An 11,579-nucleotide genomic window follows, 5' to 3' on the forward strand; every position below is an offset into this window, starting at 1 on the left:
GGTTTGGAAAACAAGTGGAGCATACCGTAGCCAGGAAGAGAGAGAATCAGCTACATGGAGTAGAGAGAGAGAGAGAGAGAGAGAGAGAGAGAGAACTATTTTTTGCTTCGGATGCAATCACCTACACGTGCAGCTTGAAGGCCTCCAGCTTCGAATGCAATCACCTACACGTGCAGGTTGAAGGCATCTCACATCATGCAAGATGTTGGTATGGGCAAAAGAGTTAATGATGATCTTGTTAGTCAGAGCACACCTCAGCCGGGGAGAGAGAGTATATCAGTAATGGTTGAACTAGCTTCCTCTTTGGAATCTTGTCTCTTGGAGTGCATTGATTGTGGGATACGCCCAACAGGGCTAGGGTCAGGAACCTCTGGATTGTTTTCAGCATATGCGAAGAGAGGGTCTCAAGCTCCGGATGCAATCACCTACACGTGAAGCTTGAAGGCATCTCCTATCATGCTCTTGTCAGTGCCCCACAAGTCTTTGAAGAGCTTACTATGCGGGATATCGTCTTGTGGAATGCAGTGATTGCAAGATATGCCCGACAGGGTCCAAGCGCTTGGTTGTTTTCAGTAGATGCAAAGAGAGGACATCTCTCCCAAATGCAATCACCTACGCTTGTATCGCATGTGGAATTATGTAGATGGTGATATGGGCAAAAGAATTCACGATGATATTGTTAGCCAGAGGTTGTCGGAAATTATGCATATGCTGATATGGGCAAAGAATTCACGATGATATTGTTAGCTAGAGGTTGTTGGAAAAAAACAAGGTACTTGGTACTGTCTTGGCATGTATACCAAATGTGGTGCACTTGAGGAAGCACAAAAAGTTCTTGAGAAGCTTATTGTTCGGAGCAACATCTCTTGGAATGCACTGAATGCAGGATATGCACAAGAGGACCAGGGCTAGGAAGCTATGAACTGTTTTCAGCAGATGTGAAGCGAGAGCTATCTCCAGATGCAACCCCCTACGTGTATATCTTAAAGGCAGGTAGTTCTACCCAAGATGCTGATATGGACACAAAATCTTGTCTCTTGGAGTGCATTGATTGCGGGATATGTCAACAGGGCTAGGGTCAGGAACCTGTGGATTGTTTTCAGCATATGCGAAGAGAGGGCCTCAAGAATCACATACACATGAAGCTTGAAGGTATCTCACATCATGCGCCTGTCAGTGCCCAACAAGTCTTTGACGAGCTTACTATGCGGGATGTCGCCTTGTGGAATGCAGTGATTGCAAGATATGCCCAACAGGGTCCTAGTGCTTGGTTGTTTTCAGCAGATGCAAAGAGAGGGCAGCTCTCCCAAATGCAATCACATACGCTTGTATCGCATGTGGCATTATGTAGATGGTGATATGGGCAAAAGAATTCATGATGATATTGTTAGCCATAGGTTGTCGGAAATTATGCATATGCTGATATGGGCAAAAGAATTCACGATGATATTGTTAGCCAGAGATTGTCGGAAAAAAGTAAGGTACTTGGCACTGTCTTGGAATGTATACCAAATGTGGTGCACTTGAGAAAGCACAAAAAGTGCTTGAGAAGCTTATTGTTCGGAGCGGCATCTCTTGGAATGCAGTGAATGAAGGATATGCACAAGAGGACCAGGGCTAGGAAGCTGTGAACTGTTTTCAGCAGATGTGAAGCAAGAGCTATCTCCAGACGCAATCACCTACATGTAGTTCTACGCAAGATGCTGATATGGACACATAAATTCATGATGATATTGTTACTCAAATGCATACCGTAGCCGGGAAGAGAGAGAAATTAAGTGCACGGAGCAGAGAGAGAGAGAGAGAGAGAGAGAGAGCAAAGCTCTAGACTGTTTTCAGCATATGCAAAGAGAGGGTCTCAAGCTCCGGATGCAATCACCTACACGTGCAGCTTGAAGGCATCCCGACAAGTCTTTGACGAGCTTACTATGCGAGATGTCATCTTGTGGAATGCATTGATTGCAAGATATGCCCAACAGGGTCCTAGCGTTGGGCTGTTTTCAGCAGATGCAAAGAGAGGGAATCTCTCCCAAATGCAATCACCTATGATTGTATCTTCAAGGCATGTGGCATTGTGCAGATGCTGATATGGGCAAAAGAATTCATGATGATATTGTTAGCCAGAGGTTGTCGAAAAAAAACGAGGTACTTCACACTGTCTTGGCATGTATACCAAATGTGGTGCACTTGAGAAAGCACAAAAAGTTCTTGAGAAGCTTATTGTTCGGAGCGGCCTTGGAATGCACTGAATGTAGGATATGCACAAGAGGACCAGGGCTAGGACGCTGTGGACTATTTTTAGCAGATGTGAAGCGAGAGCTATCTCCATCCGCAATCGCCTACATGTATATCTTGAAGCCATGTTGCTCTACGCAAGATGCTGATATGGACACAGAAATTCATGATGATATTGTTACTCAGATGCATATCGTAGCCGGGAAGAGAGAGATAATCGAGACCGCAAAGCTCTTGACTGTTTTCTGCTGTAGCTTGAAAGCCTCCAGCTCCATATGCAATCACCTACACGTGCAGCTTGAAGGCATCTTGCATGATGACCGCAAAGCTTTGGACTGTTTTCTGAGGCATCTAGCATCATGCAAGATGTTGGTATGGGCAAAAGAGTTTACGATGATCTTGTTAGTCAGAGCACACCGCAACCAGGGAGAGAGAGTATATCAGCAATCGTTGAACTAGCTTCCTCTCCAGAATCTTCTCTCTTCGAGTGCATTGATTGTGGGATATGCCCAACAGGGGTAGGTCCAGGAACCTCTGGAGTGTTTTCAGCATACGTGAAGAAAGGGCCTCAAGCTCCGGATGCAATCACCTACACGTGAGGGTTGAAGGTATCTCACATCATGCTCCTGTCAATGCCCGACAAGTCTTTGATGAGCTTACTATGCGGGATGTCGTCTTGTGGAATGCTGTGATTGCAAGATAGGCCAAACAACATCCTAGCACTGGGCTATTTTCAGTAGATGCAAAGAGAGAGCAACTCTCCTAAATGCAATCACCTACGCTTGTATCTTCAAGGCATGTGGCATTATGCAGATGATGATATGGGCAAAAGAATTCACGATGATATTGTTAGCCAGAGGTTGTCGGAAAAAACGAGGTACTTGGCACTGTCTTGGCATGTATACCAAATGTGGTGCACTTCAGAAAGAACAAAAAGTCCTTGAGGAGCTTACTGTTCGGAGTGGCATCTCTTGGAATGCACTGAATGCACGATATGCATAAGAGGACCTGTGGACTGTTTTCAACAGATGTGAAGCGAGAGCTATCTCTAGATGCAATCGCCTACGTGTATATCTTAAAGACATATAGCTCTATGCAAGATGTTGATATGGGCACAAAAATTCATGATGATATTGTTACTCAGATGCTATTGAAAAGAGATGTCATGCCGACACTCCCTTGGTCGATGTGTATGCCAAATGTGGTGCACTTGAGAAAGCACAATTAGTGCTCGAGGAGCTTTTCGTTCGGAACAGCATCTCTTGGAATGCAATGATGCGGGATACGCACAACAGGACTAGGGATAGAAAGCTCTAGGATGTTTTCAGCAGATGCATAGTGAGAGCCTTTGTCCAGATGCAATCACCTACGTATGCATCTTGAAGGCATGTGACTCTACGTAAGATGCTGATATGGGCACAAAAATTTACAATTTCTTTGTTTGTCTGAGGCTTTTGAAAATGGAGGTCGTGGTCGGCACTCCCTTGGTCGATATGTATGTCAAATGTGGTACGCTTCAAAAAGCATAAAAAGTGCTTGAGGAGCTTCTTGTCCGAAATGTCGTCTCTTGGAACGCACTGATTACGGGATGTGCGCAACAGGAGCAGAGAAAAAAAATCTCTAGGTTGTTTTCAGCAGATGCAAAGTGAGTGTATCTCTCACCATTCAGTCAACTAATGCATGGGAGTCCTAGAATGGCTTGCTTGGGTCAACTTTCTTTTGATATACTTTGAGGCATTCTTGTTCAAGCTGTAGCAACATCTTGTCTCTCTCTCCATGTCTTTCTCCAACTTCATCCCATATGTACTGTCAACAAGGCTATCAAAAACCTTAAATATGTTGACATGCTAGCAAGTAGTAAACAAAAGGGAGGAGGTGAAGGAGTACGAGCGGAAGTGCGACGCGAGAGAGAGTGCGAGAAGAAGAGCACGACGATATGGTGAACTCGCTCTACTGTAATGTGTAGAGCATAGTGAGTTCTTATTAGGTTTTTACAAAAGAATATGTGTACATACCTGGTGGCCCGCCCACTTACCTGGGCGACCACATTGGGCTTTATACCCCAACAACCTCCCACTTAAAGTCCAATGTGGTACTTTAAGTGTGAGAGAAGCTACTGTACAAGCTAATATACAAGAGATGTAGAGAAGTGATGTACTACCCTACACCTAACTGCTTGCGAAAATGCGCAAAGCTCTCTGAGGGAAGTCCTTTTGTAAGTAGATCAGCAGGATTTTCTGTGGTGTGAACTTTGACAAGCTGAAGTTGCTTATCCTCGAGCATTTCCCTGATGAAATGATACTTCACATCCACATGCTTTGTCTTTGAGTGATAAACTGGATTGCGAGCCAATTGTATAGCACTTTGACTATCACAATATAACACAGGCATCTCTTCTTTGATTCCCAAATCTATTACTAGTCGATTAAGCCAAATTGATTCTTTGCATGCCTCTGATGCTGCAACATATTCAGCCTCTGTAGTAGACTGAGTAACACAATCTTGTAATCTAGAACGCCATGATACTGCTCCACCAGCCAATGTAAAGACATACCCTGACGTAGACCTTCGGTTGTCTAAGTCACCTGCATAATCTGAGTCTGTAAAACCCTTTACACTTAGCTCCTGACTCCCATAGCATATACTCATACTCTTTGTAGCTTTCAGGTATCTCAATATTCCTTTCACTGCCTCCCAATGTTTCTTGCCTGGGTTTGACATGTATCGACTTACTACTCCCACTGCAAATGCAATGTCTGGGCGAGTAGCAATCATTGCATACATCAAACTACCCACTGCAGACGCATATGGAATCTTATCCATTTCAGCCTGTTCTTCCTTAGACACAGGACAATCTTGTTTGCTAAGTTTCACATATGGTGGCAATGGAACACTCAATGCCTTTCCCTTCTCCATATTGAAACGTTGCAAAACCTTGTCAATATACTCTGTTTGAGATAACCAAATCAACTTCTTTGATCTGTCTCTCTCAATACGCATACCAAGTATATGACTTGCCTCACCCATGTCTTTCATGTCAAACGATTTTGCCATCTTTGACTTCAAAGCTGAAATTTCTTCCAAGTGCTTGCCAGAAATCAACATGTCATCCACATACAAAATAAGGATCAGCCAACTACCATCCTTAGCCTTCTTTGTATATAGACAGTGATCGAACTCACTACGTTTGTAGCCTTGAGAAAGCATAAACTTGTGGAATTTATGGTACCATGCCCTCAATGATTGTTTTAAGCCATAAAGACTCTTTAACAATTGGCATACCCAATCTTCCTTGCCTTTCTCAACAAACCCTTCTGGCTGCTGCATGTAAATTTCCACATCTAAATCACCATGCAAGAACGCTGTCTTGACATCCATTTGGTGATACACCAAATCTAATATGGCAACCAATGCAAGAAATCATCTCAATGTAGTCATCTTGGCCACCGGAGAGAAGACTTCATCAAAGGCAATGACTTGTTCTTGCTTAAAGCCCTTGGCAACAAGCCTTGCTTTGTACTTTGGCTGACTATCATGAGCGGTGATCTTATACTTGTAAACCCATTTACAAGGTAGAGCCTTTTTGCCCTGTGGTAATTTAACTAGCTTCCATGTCTTGTTTTTATGTAGAGCTGTCATCTCTGACTGCCTGGCCAATTGCCAATTCCCGGAGTCCTTCATTTGCACTGCTTCCTTGTAACATGAAGGCTCATTGCAATCAGGCAACATGAGATAGTTCATAGATGGAACAAACCTAATAGGAGGCCGCATGACACGTCCAGATCTACGTACAATAGGTGGCTTAGGCTCAGCCACAACCTGTGGTTCCACTCTATCCTGTCCTTGCTCCTCTTGAGCCCTGACATTTTGTCTTGCACGTGCAGGTCCATCTTCTTGGAAGACAACTCTTCTAATCTCCTCAACCCTCTCTTGTTTAGAATGATATTTGGATTCATTAAAGTGAACATCATTGCTGCGGACAACCTTTCTGGATTCGGGATCCCAAAGTCTGTACCCCATCTCACCAGAATTACCATAGCCTAGAAAGATGCACTTTCTACTCTTTGGCTCAAGTTTGTTCCTAAATTCCTTTAGAACGTGAGTATATGCCTCACAGCCAAAGACTCTGAGATGCTTGTATGAGGGCATTTTGCCTGACCATACCATCTCTGGCACTGAATCCTTCTGCAAAACCTTGCTAGGAGATCTATTTACAAGATGAACAGCTGTTGATACAGCTTCAGCCCAAACCCACTTGGCAGTTGTGCATTAGACAACATACTTCTGACCTTCTCTTGTATGGTCCCATTCATCCTCTAAGCAACACCATTTTGAGGAGGATTGTAAGGAGCAATAATTTCACGTTTTATACCTTTTGACTCACAAAAGTCCTAAAAGGCCTTTGAAACATACTCTCCACCATTGTCAGTGCGTAAGCATTTAAGCTTCTTACCACTCTGATTCTCCACAAGTGTCACAAACGTTTTGAAACACTAAACGCTTCATCCTTGTGCTCCCCCTAGAGATACGTTAGGCATAGGTCCACACAAATCACTATGAACAAGTGCCAACTGTGTATCTCTTCTACTGCTTCTATGCTTATGTGGCTGCTGTGTTTGCTTACCATACAGACAATGTTCACAGAATTCAAAATCATTAAATGAAAATCTAGGCAAATAACCAGAACAAGACCAGATTTCCATTCCCTTCTTGGACATATGTCCTAACCGGCTATGCCACAAAGAAACGTTCGGCTGCTCGGTTACATCGATTACATTTTTAGAGACATTTGATACATAAATCATGTAAATTCCTCCAGACTTTACTCCATGTGCTACTATCATAGAACCCTTATATATCTTCCACATGTTCTGTCCAAAAGTGGTGACGTAGCCAGCATCATCAAGTAAACCTGTGCTAATCAAGCTCTTTGTAATTGTGGGAACATGTCTCACATTCTTCAGCGTGAAAGAAGAGCCATTCTGAAACTTCAATTGAACATCTCCAACACCTAAGATCTCACATGTCTGCCCATTGCCTAGCCGAACATGATCTTTAGTGGTCACATAAGAGGTAAACCACTCCTTGTTTGGAGACACATGAAGTGATGCCCCTGAGTCTATAATCTAGTCACTCAGTGCATTTCCATCAGATGCTGTAAGAAGAGCTGAGTCCATTGTATTCTTCAAGAAGTAGATGTCTCCTGACACTAGACTGTCATCCTCTGCAACAGTGTTTTTATTTCTTGAATCTTCACTGAGGACTTGTTCTTCTCACCATGGTCTTCAGCTTTCTCTTTGCCTTTTTCTGCTTTCCATTCTCTGCAGTCTCTTTTCATGTGACCCTTCTTGCCACAATGGTAGCATTCTATGTCACTCTTGCCTTTAGCACTGCGGGACTTGCTACAAGACTGATTCCTCTTTCCACCTTTGTACTTTTCTTTGGTCCTTCCCCTGACAACTAAGGCTGTTCCTTTGCCTTTGTCCATTGTCTTTCTATTGGTTTCTTCAGTAAGTAGACTTCCTTCTACACCTGCTATGTTCAAACCATCTGGAGGTGCAGAATTACTCAAAGCTGTGCGAAAAGTGTCCCAACTTTCCTTCAATATGATCAACAGGAACATAGCTCTAACAGGTTCATCAAACTTGACACCTTGAGCTGACAACTGACTATAGATTGTGTTGAATTCATTCAGATGATTGGACATAGGTGTCCCTTCTTTCATCTTCAAGTCAACAAGCTTCTTAAGCCAGTATACCTGTGAAACTGCACTCTGCTTCTCATAAAGATCACTCAGCTTTAACCATGCTTGATAAGCCGACATCTTGTCTGCTACATTGAAGTAAACGCTTTCTGCCAAAATCAGCATAATGGTAGAAAGTGCCAATTCATCCATTCATCTTTGTCCATATCTTCTGGTTTTATCCCCTTGAGATTTATAGGTTTTATTTGCTTCTTTTGTACCAACACGTGCCAAATCTGCTTCTTCCACAATGGGAAATTGGTTCCATCCAGCTTCTTGATATTGTAAAGAGCAGTGTCCTGTGATCCAGCCATAGCTACGCTTCACAGTAGTTTACTTTTCTGGGAAAAATTCGGCAGAGTTTCCCCTGTAAACTGACCTCTGAACCAATATCAACCTGTCAAATGAACCAAGAAAGCTTCAGATTCTGCAGAAATTTTGGCAGAGTCTCCTTTGTAAAATGGCTATGGTGTACTAAAAACAGACCAAAAAACAGCTCAAAAAACACTCTCTCTCTGACACTGTAAGCTGCGGGTAAACCTGTCCTGCACCTGTACTGTCTCTCACTGTCCTGTAAGCATAGACTGCGACAATGCCTCAACGGCAGTAAAGCAAAGATGCAATCCCAACTATCTAACTCACAGTCAATACATCCTAGCTGCCTATCTAAGGGTGCTCGAGGGATCGCTGCAAGACCTGTATCACCGAAAGGATCTCAACATTCGAGAATCCCCCAGCTCAATAAAACCTCACTCGACCCTCAACAAAGGCTGCAGTAAATCTGACAGTACATAGACTTCCCACAAAGTCATACATCCACAAATTTCCCATTGTATGCTGTAACCGGTGCGGTGGTTGTTTGCTGCGTGACTCACAGCCAGCAAACCCTCAACAGACATACATCATCTCTAACAATACATCCCATGTGGAAGTACCTGCAATGTCAGGATGAAATCTAGAATATCAAGCAGCAAACACAAGCTACCTGATGAACTAGTGGATGTCGCCTACAGTCTGTGTGTAGATGTGCCCGTGTCGTATGTGACACGCCTCCAAGAACTGTGAGCCGTCCTTCGATGTGTAGACAGCCACAAATCAACACTCTGGGAGTGTCGATATCCTTAGCACTTGCAGTCGTAGCACTTGCTTCCCCACGAGATTTGGGGCCGTGTCTTCGCCTGTCGAATTTCACTCCAATCTGAGCTGGTGACTCTAGCCTCCTGCAGTGTTGCCCCGAGCCTCAATCTGAGCTCTGATACCAGTTGAAGGAGTACGAGCGGAAGTGCGACGTGAGAGAGAGTGCGAGAAGAAGAGCACGACGATATGGTGAACTCGCTCTACTGTAATGTGTAGAGCATAGTGAGTTCTTATTAGGTTTTTACAAAAGAATATGTGTACATACCTGGCGGCCCGCCCACTTACCTGGGCGACCACATTGGGCTTTATACCCCAACAGGAGGACCTTGCTGGAGTCGTAACATCATACTTGTTGCATACGCACGCCTATAAGATCACCTCGCTACACTGGCATTGGGCTAAAACAACATTCAACATGAGGAAGCAAAAGAGTAAACCTACAGCTCATGTAGTAGAGAGCCACACTTACACTTCAGAGAGCACCAGAATTTCTTGAAAAGCTTCCTATCCAAAGTGTGAACTCTTGGTACGCACTGATTGCAGGATTTACCCCACAGGGGACAGGCCAGAAAGCTCTAGTCTATTTTAAACATATTTGTAGTGATAGCTTTGGTCTGTTTTCAGCAGATTCGAAGTGATGGCCTCCCTCATGATTGTAAGATTTGCTCCAAAAGGGCAGCGCCAGAAAGCTCTAGGTTGTTTTCAGCAGATGCGAAGCAAGGAATTTTGGAGAAAGATGTCATGCTTGGCCATATTTTGATCAATATGTATGTCAAATGGGGTGCCCCAAAGACTACGAATTTGTGTATGTGTGTATGTGACCCTACCGACAAACGATACGACAAACTCAACATCAATCGACATGTTTGGAGAAGTCATAGAATGGATGACGATGATAGAACGTATACTCGTGGGAAGGTGGCGGAACAATGCAAGGAAGGTCTAGAAGTGGCTCCATCCAAGAATACCAAAGGTACACTTATATTCCATATTTTGGTTTCTTTCGTGTGATCTCAAAAGTACTTAGATTAAATCATGTACACATTTAAGCAATAAATTTACATCATTTTTATTCAAAAGATTGTAGATGAAGGTGACAAAGGCTGAAGAATTTTTGTGATGCCCAACAAAGGAACACATAGACAATATGCTACGACAAGGCAACGTGGAATAATACATGTCTTCATAAAACATCGGTAATGAGTTCTTCCTTGTAAAACTATAGTATCCTTACAATAAGAAAGTCCCTCCAACACTGGAGGAGAAGCATAAGTCCCCCTTCAACACTCAAGGGGATAAAAGTGGCGGGGGAAGGGTACGTTCCCTACGGTATTATTATAAATGTGGAGAACGGTGCCAACTCCACACCATACATATGTATGGCTTTTTCTTTTTTTTATGGGCACGAGCATCGTAAATGCACAAAATGCACCTCATTTTGTTTTTTATTATAATGTGAAACTGTTTACATTCATACATCTTTTCATGCAAAATCTCATTTGTGATGCGAGGTCATAGAGTTTTTGGCGAAAGCTTCGAGGAGAGATGCTATGGAGCCATCATCACGAGCTCTGCCAAGCGGTAAAATCCACACCATTATCGCTATTTTACTTCTCACCATCTGCACAGTGAGTCAATCAAGGCAAACTAGTTGTTTGTGAGTTACGTCCACCCCCAAGGGGGCCCCCAAATGTTTGAAGATATTCCCTTTTGTAACAATCTCCCCCAACCAGTCAGAAGGGTCAAATGAGTCATTTTTCGACAGGGAGATCAACCTTGACTTCTCTATATTACACTGGGACCCCGAAGCTACAGAGAACATTTGTACAATATCCAGAGCTTTCCTGACGACCTGGGGACATGCCTTCAAGAAGAGGAGAGAATTGTCTGCAAAAAGTTTAGCAAGTAGTTGGTTGTTTTCTGGTAGAGCCAGGCCTTGCAACTCCCCGCGCTCAGCACTAGCTACGAGCGTTGTGATTAAAGGATGTGAACCTATGGCGAAAAGTAGGGGGGCCAGAGAGCATCCCTGCTTAATAGACCTTTTGACCTCAAAAGAGCCCAATATTCTATCGTTAAATAGGAGCTCTGGCTGGCTACCAGCCCCTAGTACATGAATAAGATGACATAGGCGAGGTCCAAAGCCCAGAGCTTCCATGACTGCTTCTATATATGTCCATGTTATTCTGTCATAAGCCTTATCCAGGTCCAGCTACAGCAAAATGCACGCTTATTTTGTGTAAGTTGTGTATTCGATGCCTACCATTGCTGCCAAGATGTTATCGTAAATGGACCTTCCTTTGATGAACCCATGTTGATGGGGAGAGATGATCTTGTTAAGTAAGGGGGCTAGTATGAGGGCTACTGCCTAATTGGAAATAATTTTGTAGGCCACCGACATCATCGTTATAGGGCGCCAATGTTTCAATTGAGAACAACAAAACTGTTTGGGGATGGGTTTGATAAG

At 43.5% G+C, this 11,579-nt stretch overlaps 1 pseudogene; it reads left to right on the plus strand.

Annotated features, from left to right (window-relative positions):
- Positions 1–627: 627 nt before the first annotated feature.
- On the plus strand, positions 628–3,672 carry LOC147424584 (uncharacterized; annotated as a pseudogene).
- Positions 3,673–11,579: the final 7,907 nt, after the last annotated feature.

Source organism: Adiantum capillus-veneris, chromosome 25 (assembly GCF_014529385.1).
Source record: "Adiantum capillus-veneris isolate H3 chromosome 25, ASM1452938v2, whole genome shotgun sequence".
NCBI classification, from domain to species: domain Eukaryota; kingdom Viridiplantae; phylum Streptophyta; class Polypodiopsida; order Polypodiales; family Pteridaceae; genus Adiantum; species Adiantum capillus-veneris.